We start from the raw sequence: 9,455 nt of genomic DNA on the forward strand, positions 1-9,455 counted from the left end.
CATTCAGGGGACGTTCAGGATATATATATATATATATATATATATATATATATATATATATATATATATATATATATATATATATGTGTGTGTGTGTGTGTGTGTGTGTGTATGTGTGTGTGTGTGTGTGTGTGTGTGTGTGTGTGTGTGTGTGTGTGTGTGTGTGTGTGTGTGTGTGTGTGTGTGTGTGTGTGTGTGTGTGTGTGTGTGTGTGTGTGTGTGTGTGTGTGTGTGTGTGTGTGTGTGTGTGTGTGTGTCTTCCCGGGGATATTCCAGATATGCACATGCCTTGAAGCGACAATAGTGGCCGGGACACATTCAAGCACCGGACCATTTTATATATTACATTGGTCTAATGCTTGAATGCATTTTTGTTTTAAATAAACGAGAAATGAACTTACACCAACTTCCACATACAATTAAACGTTTATTGTCACCTTATACATATACATAAAAAGACCAATAAGCAGATATATGCGTACTGTTCAAAGAACAAATAAATACACGGATAAAGAAGAAAACTAGCAATTTCAATAACACAACACAAGGTAGAGAACAGCAGAACAAAAATACTTATTGCCCACCCTGCTTTGACATTTGAGTTTGCAGCATGGAATAAAAAGAAAGAGCAAAAATAGATCAATTAGCATTATTAAGCAGCGAAAGCAACAGAAATGACAAGAAGGAATTAATCTTGACTACATCACTTCACTAGCACTCTGCGACACGGGCACAAAAAATGACATTAACTGGCTAATGCCTTAAACTTTAATGTCATTCGCGGGGTGCCACACGGACATGCTTAATGGTATTGCAGCTTAAATGTTATTCGCGACGTAGTGCGTTCTCGTAAGTCAACTTGCCGTCAAATGCGTACTCTCGTTCCCAATGTCTCCACATTCTGACGTGGCTAAACGAACTATTAGTGAAGAACAATCAATATATTCTTCACTTTCTTTAAACAATAGCTCTTTCTCGTGGCGTAGTGCGTTCTTACAGTTATTAAAACTCACTTGGCCATCGAATGCGTACTATTGTTTACAATGTCCCCGCCGTGGCCGAAGTGACCATATTCTCACGATATTAAACAAACTTGTAGATAAAAACAACTAATATATTCTTCAATTTTTTAAAAGGAGCTTTTTATTTTCGTAGAGATCAGCAGGCGATCTTGCCGCTACTGACGGCTACAGCTCTGATCATGAGCGCATTAGCCAGGAGAAGCTGTTTGCCAGGATAATCAAAGGGCGCCGATGAAGAGTCCGCGGTAGCTAAAGCAAATTACTCCGGGGTCCTGCTTACCAGAAAACCCGCATTGACTTGTGCGTACACCTCTCCTAAGGGATCCTGTTCTGTTCTCACAGCGAAGTGAACCATCCGAAGAGTCATGTAGAGTATATCCATCAGGGAAGCAAGGCACATTGTCCTTAGTGCGCGCAGTCTCACAACCACCGTCCTGAACTTCCGATGTCGCCTCGGTGCAGCGACCAGCATCACAAGGCGTACAAATGTTTGCAGGGACAGCCCGACCGCACATGTTAATGCATGCGTGCGGGGTATACGCGCCACTGCACAGTTCTAGACTTGCGAATTCTCGAGCTGTTGACTGCTGGCTGCCGGTGCGAGATCCGAAGTCCTCGAATATCGTCTTTGTTTCCAGCGACGCTCGTTTTCGCGCGTGCGGCTTCTCCTGCAGTCTAGGCATCCTGGCACCTGTGAAGAAAACACATTTCAATACCCAAACGAATTAAAAAAGAAATCGATGTAGCTGTCATACCTTGGTAGCTGAGTAGGAGACTTCAGCAGGCACGGAAGGTGACAAACGCTGCTCCGCCCTTAAAACGATCGCAGAATGAAAAATGGCGTGGTGATGATGGCTAGAGCTTGGATTGGATTGGATGAGTGCAGCGTTCTGCTTTGCCAAGGTTCTAACACTTCCACGTGCATCTACGCAAACATAAATAGGTTTTTAAAATATTCTATTATTACACAGTGAAATATTTACTTATCCTGGGAATATTAGGTATCTGATTTTCGAGTTTTTAGTTTCTGCTAAGCTGTCGGCGCCAGAAAAACATAGCCTTTGAGATTACTGTCAATGCATGGCGGCTCTGACGCATTATAGCTTTCGTAATCGCTTTCAACGCACGCAGCCACCAAAAGCGTAGCCTTTGAGATTTGTTTTTGTTACCTATAATGATATTATTGTATGCACAATTGAACACTGCAGACAACTTCCTGTTTTAAGAAACCAGCCAAAAACAGGCGCACACAGGAAACATACGAGAAGACAGAAAAGAGGCTGGAAGAGGCCTGTCTTGTGTATGTTTCCTGTGTCCGTCTTTTTTTTTGCTGTTTTTTTCTTAATACAATGCACCAACTAGCCCAACAACGTGTTTTACTTCCTGTTTCAATGATAAACTTGAACCTACATAGCCTAAGTCCAAGTTACATGTTCGGAGGTCAGGACCAAAACTCTATGATCAGGAACTTTTCATAATGAGGGGTAACTTGAGTGCTTGGCTCTAGGTCGAATAAGTGGCTTCAAATGGGCGCTTATATATTCTGCTAGTCATCCACAAGCATTTTTTTAAAGCAAACTACAAATTGTTTGTATGACCCACCGATAGAAAAAAAAAATCGTATTTTAATACTGCGATGTTAAAGTGGGCAGAATTTATATCAAGTTTGAAACATATTTATTTTGCTTTGAAAAAAGAATGAACTGTGTCCGATAGAGAACAAAAATAAACAAATATAATATGAAAAAACTAAAATTTCCGGCAATATATTTATGCTAGTTTATATATAACTCACTAGTGTATATCCTGGGCATGCCTATTTATGGACAGCCAGCGGACGTTCAAAATGGGATGTCCCATGGACATCCCGGTGGGATGTCCGTCGGACATCCAAACAGGATATGGACTTCTCCTGTACGTCCCACGGACGTCCATGTTGGATATCCGGATGGATGGACGTTGGGACGTATGGTGGACGTCCCACGGATATCCGTGGTTACTTGGGTAACTGCCTTTAAGGGCTAAAATTACCACAGGCACGTCTGAAAAAGCTCTGAAGGCCTGCCAGTACGCTTATTAGGCATATGAGGACTTGTACTGTGACAGGAGACGGGGTGCACGCATGTGTAATTAAGGAATACATACTGTGTCCCGTGACAATTGCCCCCTTCCCACGCTTGTTATGCTTCACCGCCTAACAATAGTGTACTGAGGCGAAGCTAACTTTCGGAGACTGGCATTACGCAACGCGCTCTGCTCTGCGAGCTTCAAGGCCAATCGCGAGGATTACAAAGGCGGAGTCGGTGCCATTGGTGATAGCGGCGAATTCTTTCAATGAAAAACACGGCACCGCACGGCAAGAAGCTTAATAGCGAACATAGAAACAGCTAGGCCTAACGTTGCCACGATGGTGGTTACGGCTGCCAGCGGATCTGCCTGCGAGAGTGCCGGTTCGCGGCGGCGAGATAATCAAAATAGCGGCGGTGGCGGCTTTGATTAATTCCATTTCAGACCTGCAGTCAGGGCAATATACGTTGACTATATGGAGTACGTGGTGGTGCCGCAAAACCGTACAAATTATCAGGCGTGTCCGAAAAATCGGGCGTCTAGAAAATCGGTCGTTAACTACTCTGGCAATACATCGTGCCGATGACACGGCGTCAATGACGATTCGTTGCGATTCCTCTGTTACTGGAGCCAGCATTAACACGACTTTCGTTCCCTTTCAATAAAGTTACAGCTAATTTTCCCTGATTGAAGCACAAATTCCCTGAGTTTTCCCTGAGTTTTTCCAGACTGTTCAAATTCCCTGAGAATTCCCGGTTTTCCCGGTTTTCCCGGTTGGTAGACACCCTGAAAGGGTATCATGGGTAATTCAAAATTTCAGACACACAGGTGTGTTTGTTTACGTTCGCACTCCTTGTGTAACAAGACTCCCAGAACTTCCACAATACAAAGTAATTTACAACACACAAACGCAAAGAACACGGCCATATGTCTCGTTGTCAACTCGGCCGTCATGCAAATGACATATAGCGCGGGAAAACGTGAACATGCTGTGTGTTAGCATCGTAAACTTCATACTAGGCAAGGAGCTAGCACACCACAATCCCGTGACAGCCGCTAATGAGACCAAGACGGGAGCACATGGCTGTGAACGCGCCCCAACCACTGGCACGCGCCGCAAGCTTCGGCGCGCGCTGGCAAGCGAACGCGTCGCTTCGCTTCGGCTGGAGGGAAAGGGCGCGCAACCACTGGAGACAAGCTCCGACGGGCGCCGAAGTATAGTCACTGTAGCCGAAGCTCGCTGGATGGATGGATGGATGGATGGATGGATGGATGGCGGCTATACCCTTTGTAACGGGCGGCGGCTAGCGCCACCTAGCCTTTTGCTCCCCCCTCCTATTTTATTATTATTCTTTTTTTTCCCCAACCTATTTTTTACTCCCCTCCCCCCCCCCCCAAGATAACTATCTAAAACAGTAGAGGAAACATTTTGTCCCCGATTTATGTTATTATCTATCCCTTGACTTCCTCCACCAATCCTCTAGCCTCCCCTTCGTTACTGCCACTCTTTTCTCATCTATTTGCCCTCGTTCCCCGGGAAAACCTAATGCCCCTTCCATATCTGCCTCTGTTCCCTCTGCCTGGGTCGGGCGAAGGGCTGTGCATCTCAGCACTATATGTTCAGTGGTCTCCATTTCTGCTCCGCAAGCTGCGCACCGAAGGTCCACGTCTTCAAATTTATCCCTGTATGTTTTCGTCCTCAAAACCCCCGTCCTAGCCTCGAATAATAGTGAGCTGCCCCGCGAGTTATCAAATAAGAGCTCTCTCTTAATCTCCTGTTTTTGTGACCTATACATTGATAGCGATGGCTTTCCGAGCATTCTTTCTTCCCACATTTTTCTTTCCGTCTCCTTCACCTCCTTTCCCACACTAGAACCACTTTGGATCCCCTCCCTCGGCTGTAGGTATCTATTCCTCAGCTTCCTCGTTCGGAGTGTCCACTTTGTGTTCAAACTTTTCATGTACAGATATTTGTACACTTTTCCTGCCCACCTTTTTTCCTCCAGTGCTGAGAGTCTCTGCTCAAATTTTATTTTACTTATTGCCTCTCTACCTTCAAATGACGTCCATCCCATGTCCCCCTGCACTCCCTCATTAGGGGTGTTCCCGTGTGCTACTAAGGCCAACCTGCCTACACTTCTCTGTCTCGTTTCCATGCATGCCTGAACTTCCGATTTCATGCACAGTACTGAATTTCCGAATGTGAGGCCAGGTACCATAACCCCTTTCCATACGCCCCTAACCACCTCGTACCTATTATAGTTCCAAAGTGCCTTGTGTTTCATTACAGCCGAGTTCCTTTTCACTTTTTCAATCATGATTTTTTCCTGTTCTTCCAAGTACTTTTTGCCCTCATTTAGCCATATGCCCAAATACTTGTATTTTTGAACATGATCAATCTTAGTGCTTTGTATTTCCAATGGCTCCCCCCTTTCTGCATTGTATACTATTACCCCTGACTTCTCTCTACTGAATTGGAGTCCCAATTTTTCTCCCTCCTCTCCACATATGCTCATTAGTTCCTGTAGTCCTTCTCGGGTGTCAGCAAGCAGTACTATATCATCTGCATACATCAGTCCGGCTAGTACTTGAACTACCTTCTGCCCTTCCAGCATATAGCTTATGTCGGTTCCTATTGTGCTCTGTTCTAGTCTCTTTTCCATTTGGCTCATGTAGATCATAAAAAGCAGAGGTGACAATGGACAGCCCTGTCTGAGACCGCTTCTTATTTTAGCTGGCTTTGTAGTTTCCTCCTCCCATGTTATCTCTACCTCATTATCTGTATAAACTTGTTGTAGGAACTCTATCATCTTTCTCTCTAGACCATATTCCCTCAACTGGCTCCATAACTTTTCTCGGTTTACATTATCATAAGCTCCTCTAATGTCTAAAAAGGCTATCCATAGTGGTTTCTGCCTGGCTGTCGCTATCTCTATGCACTGTGTTATAACAAATAAATTATCATCTAGCCTTCTGTTCCTTCTAAATCCATTCTGCAGTTCTCCCAAGATCTCTTCTCGTTCTGCCCATTCCTCCATTCTCTCCTTCGCCATCTGCATTGCTACTCTGTATATGACTGATGTGATAGTCATTGGCCTGTAGGATTTAATGTTGTCCTTGCTTCCCTTACCTTTGTAAACTAATAACATTCTGCTTGATTTCCAGTCCTGTGGAACATCTCCCCCTACTACTATTTGTTCAATAAGTTGTCGTAATTTTAGTTTACTTTTCTGGCCTAATATGCTTATCAATTTCATAGGTATACCGTCAGGTCCTGTCGCTGTTCCCACTGGGACCTTGTGTTCAATTCTGTCCCATTCCTTACTTGTCATCCTTCTGTACTCTTCCTCTAATTCTGTCCTGCTGTTGTCATTATTCTCCATTTCGTTACCCACTGGCTCTGCAAATGCTGCCTCTATTGTTAACCTAATATATTCCTGAGCTTCCTCTCCCTCTACCTTTGTTCCATCTGGCCTGGTCAGTGAGTGCTGAACCACCTCTGTCTTCTTATTCTGTTGCCTAATGTGTTCCCAAAATTTCTTAGAGGCATTCCTGTCTTTTTTTCGTATCTCTATCATCCACTGTACCCCAACTTTTGCTATCTTGGCTTGAATTAATGCCATTGCTTCTCTTTTCATTGCAAGGTATTCCTCCCATTTAGTCTCCACCTCTTCTGGTGTGGCTCCCCTTTTCTTCGCTGCTCTGTGTTTTCTGCACGCATCTTTGCGTTGCTCTACGGCTTCCTTAACTTCTCGGTCCCACCAGCTTTTCGGTTTATATTTACCCTGCTTACTTCCTAGTTTCCTAATCTGTCCCTTCTCTAGCTCTCGTTTAAAAATACCTATTAACTCGTCGTATGTCCATGCCCTTTGTGGTTGCTTGGATACCATGCTTTCAATGTTTTTCGCCACTTCTTGTAGCTGCCTGTCATTCAATTTGCTCATACCTTTCCTTTCTTTAGTTTCTACCAGTGGTACTGTCCTTCCAAAACTGATTTTGATTCGTTTGTGATCACTCCCCAGGCTTTTTGTACCTTCCTCATCAATTTCCATACATCCCAACCGTTCATACAGCTTGTGGGACATTAGGCAGTAGTCGATTGTCGAGTGGGTGTTATTTCTTTCCCATGTTATTTTCCCATCACATTTAATTTCAGTATTAACTATCACAAAATCATGAGCCTCACAAAAATCTACTAACATCTGCCCTGTTGCATCTGTCGCCCCGTCAAAGTATTCCAAATGTGCATTCATGTCCCCTAGGATGATTATCTCCCGTTTCATAGCTACCTCCCTGATGTCCTTGGCCATACATTTGAAATGTTCTGCATTCTCCTCTTTCGACCCATTCCCCGTTTTCAGATACACAACTCCCAGGATTGTCTCAACATTCCCTACGGTGCCCTTGAGCCACATGTGCTCACTGCAGCTCTGTCTTACCCTTTCCCAGTCCTGTCCCTTCACTAGCGCCCCAAGGCCTCCTCCTCTGCGTTCTTCCCTTTTTCTGTTGCAACCAACCCAGGTGTATCCCGCAATGAATGGTGGCTCTTCCTCATCTCTTAAATGGGTTTCGGCAACTCCATATACCTGAAAATTTTCCGTTTGTAACTGTTCTTCTATTTCGTCCCACTTAATGCGATTTCTTCCCCCTTGCATGTTGATGAACCCCACATTTACTGCCTTCTTCCTCTTCCTCCTCCTCCTCCGTGCTCCTGTCCTGCCCCCCCTCCCCTGTCCTTCATCTTTTAGGTTTTGGCTTGCAGGGCCGCCCTGCGCACCTGCAAAAAAGCCTGAGCCCTACGACCCACCCTCGTTCCTACCTGCCATCCCGCTGGTGTAGTGTAGTGGATGCCATCCGGGCCGAAAGGGGGGAAGTTTTTCCCTCCAATCATTCGGTTCACCTCCACCACATCACACTTCAGGGCTCGCCCCAACTCCCTAATCACTACATTTGCCGCCACTACCTGCTCTTCAATGAAAGGGCCCTGTCCCCTGATCTCTGGGACAGTACACAGGGCAATGTGCACCGCCTCAGAGGCCGCCCTTAATTTTGCGACTCCCTCTTGAATCTGCCTGCCCAGCATTCGCCCCCTATTCTGTAGGACGTCATTCACCCCAGCGTGCAAAATTACTAGGTTTCTTCCCTCCTCGGCTGCGGCGCACTGTTGCTGGACTATTCCGTCTTCATCCGTCAAAGTCCGGCCTGAAACAACCTGCTGTAAACTAAGCTTGAAACAATAAGTTAGTGATCTGTATGTGCTTTTATATATAAAAAACATGTTTGAATAATGAATATACACCTGCCGCAACAGTTTTTTATTTTTGAAGTAACCATAGTGTACAAAATATCGACATCAGCGCTCGCGCGTCGTCTGTCTGCAAGATCGCTTTGCAAACACCTGCACGGCGAAAACTGTTGCACCATTTCATTTTTTTGGTAGCTTATTGCACAGCCAACTATGTAAGAATTGGGCGTGCAATGTATAACTGAAAAAAATCTGTGTTGGAAATATTGCCACGTAGTAGTGACGGTAAATAAATAGTGCCGGCTCAATCGCAACGATAGCGGCGAACAATGTCGGCAATCGTAGAAAATCTCATCTGCGGGTCAAGCGCGTCGGTTTGCATACGGCAGTCGTCGAAAGTTACAGCCTATTCGCTGGTGCCCGCGCGCCTTCCAGAAACTACAACACAATTCGTGTCGCGTATGCAATCAGATTAGCAAGGTTCGTCGACAACAGACAGAACCATCGATAACATTCGCGAAACTTCCGATACGTTCAGGCGCATCCTGCACCGAGCGATAACGTTTAACATTTTTTAGCCGGTGAAATACGGTAACCGGATACAGATAAAGCATCCGTGTCAATATAATTATGCTGGTTGGTGCATGAGAGAACCGTGGAAAAGTGGGTTCTGAGAAAATCAGCAAAACAGAATAGAAACACCTGTAGCACTCGCACACACACACAAAAAAACTAGAATAGCTAAAATGTATGTAATTCGTATCTTGTCTCCCCCCAATTCTAAATCTAGCCCATGGAGCACCTCTATTATTCTAGGTTGTTTTGATGCATCAACACCGCATCCGGAGGCCTTCACATTGAGTGTATTGCTACAAAACATTTTCACAGTGCAAGGGCCATGTTTTATTGTAACTGGTTTCCACATATCAAGTTTGCCTTTCTTTACATTAATGAAATGACATACCGTCAGATAATACAAGCTTGAGAATTAGAGGGTTTTAATAGGAGTCTTTCGTTGCCCTTTGCCAAGTCGTACTATTGAAGCACTTATTCGAATGTATGGGAGCAGCTCATTTGCAAAGTATAAGAAATATATAAACAGGTTATTTTCACAATTTATA

General features: G+C 44.7%; 1 long non-coding RNA gene across 1 annotated transcript; it reads right to left on the reverse strand.

The window, feature by feature from the left end:
- Window positions 1–407: 407 nt before the first annotated feature.
- On the reverse strand, window positions 408–1,878 carry LOC135912439 (uncharacterized). Its single transcript, XR_010567667.1, has 2 exons — window positions 1,778–1,878; window positions 408–1,713 (listed from the first exon to the last, which is right to left on the reverse strand). It is a non-coding gene; the product is annotated as an uncharacterized lncRNA (long non-coding RNA).
- Window positions 1,879–9,455: the final 7,577 nt, after the last annotated feature.

Source organism: Dermacentor albipictus, chromosome 1, assembly GCF_038994185.2.
Source record: "Dermacentor albipictus isolate Rhodes 1998 colony chromosome 1, USDA_Dalb.pri_finalv2, whole genome shotgun sequence".
Classification (NCBI taxonomy): Eukaryota; Metazoa; Arthropoda; class Arachnida; order Ixodida; family Ixodidae; genus Dermacentor; species Dermacentor albipictus.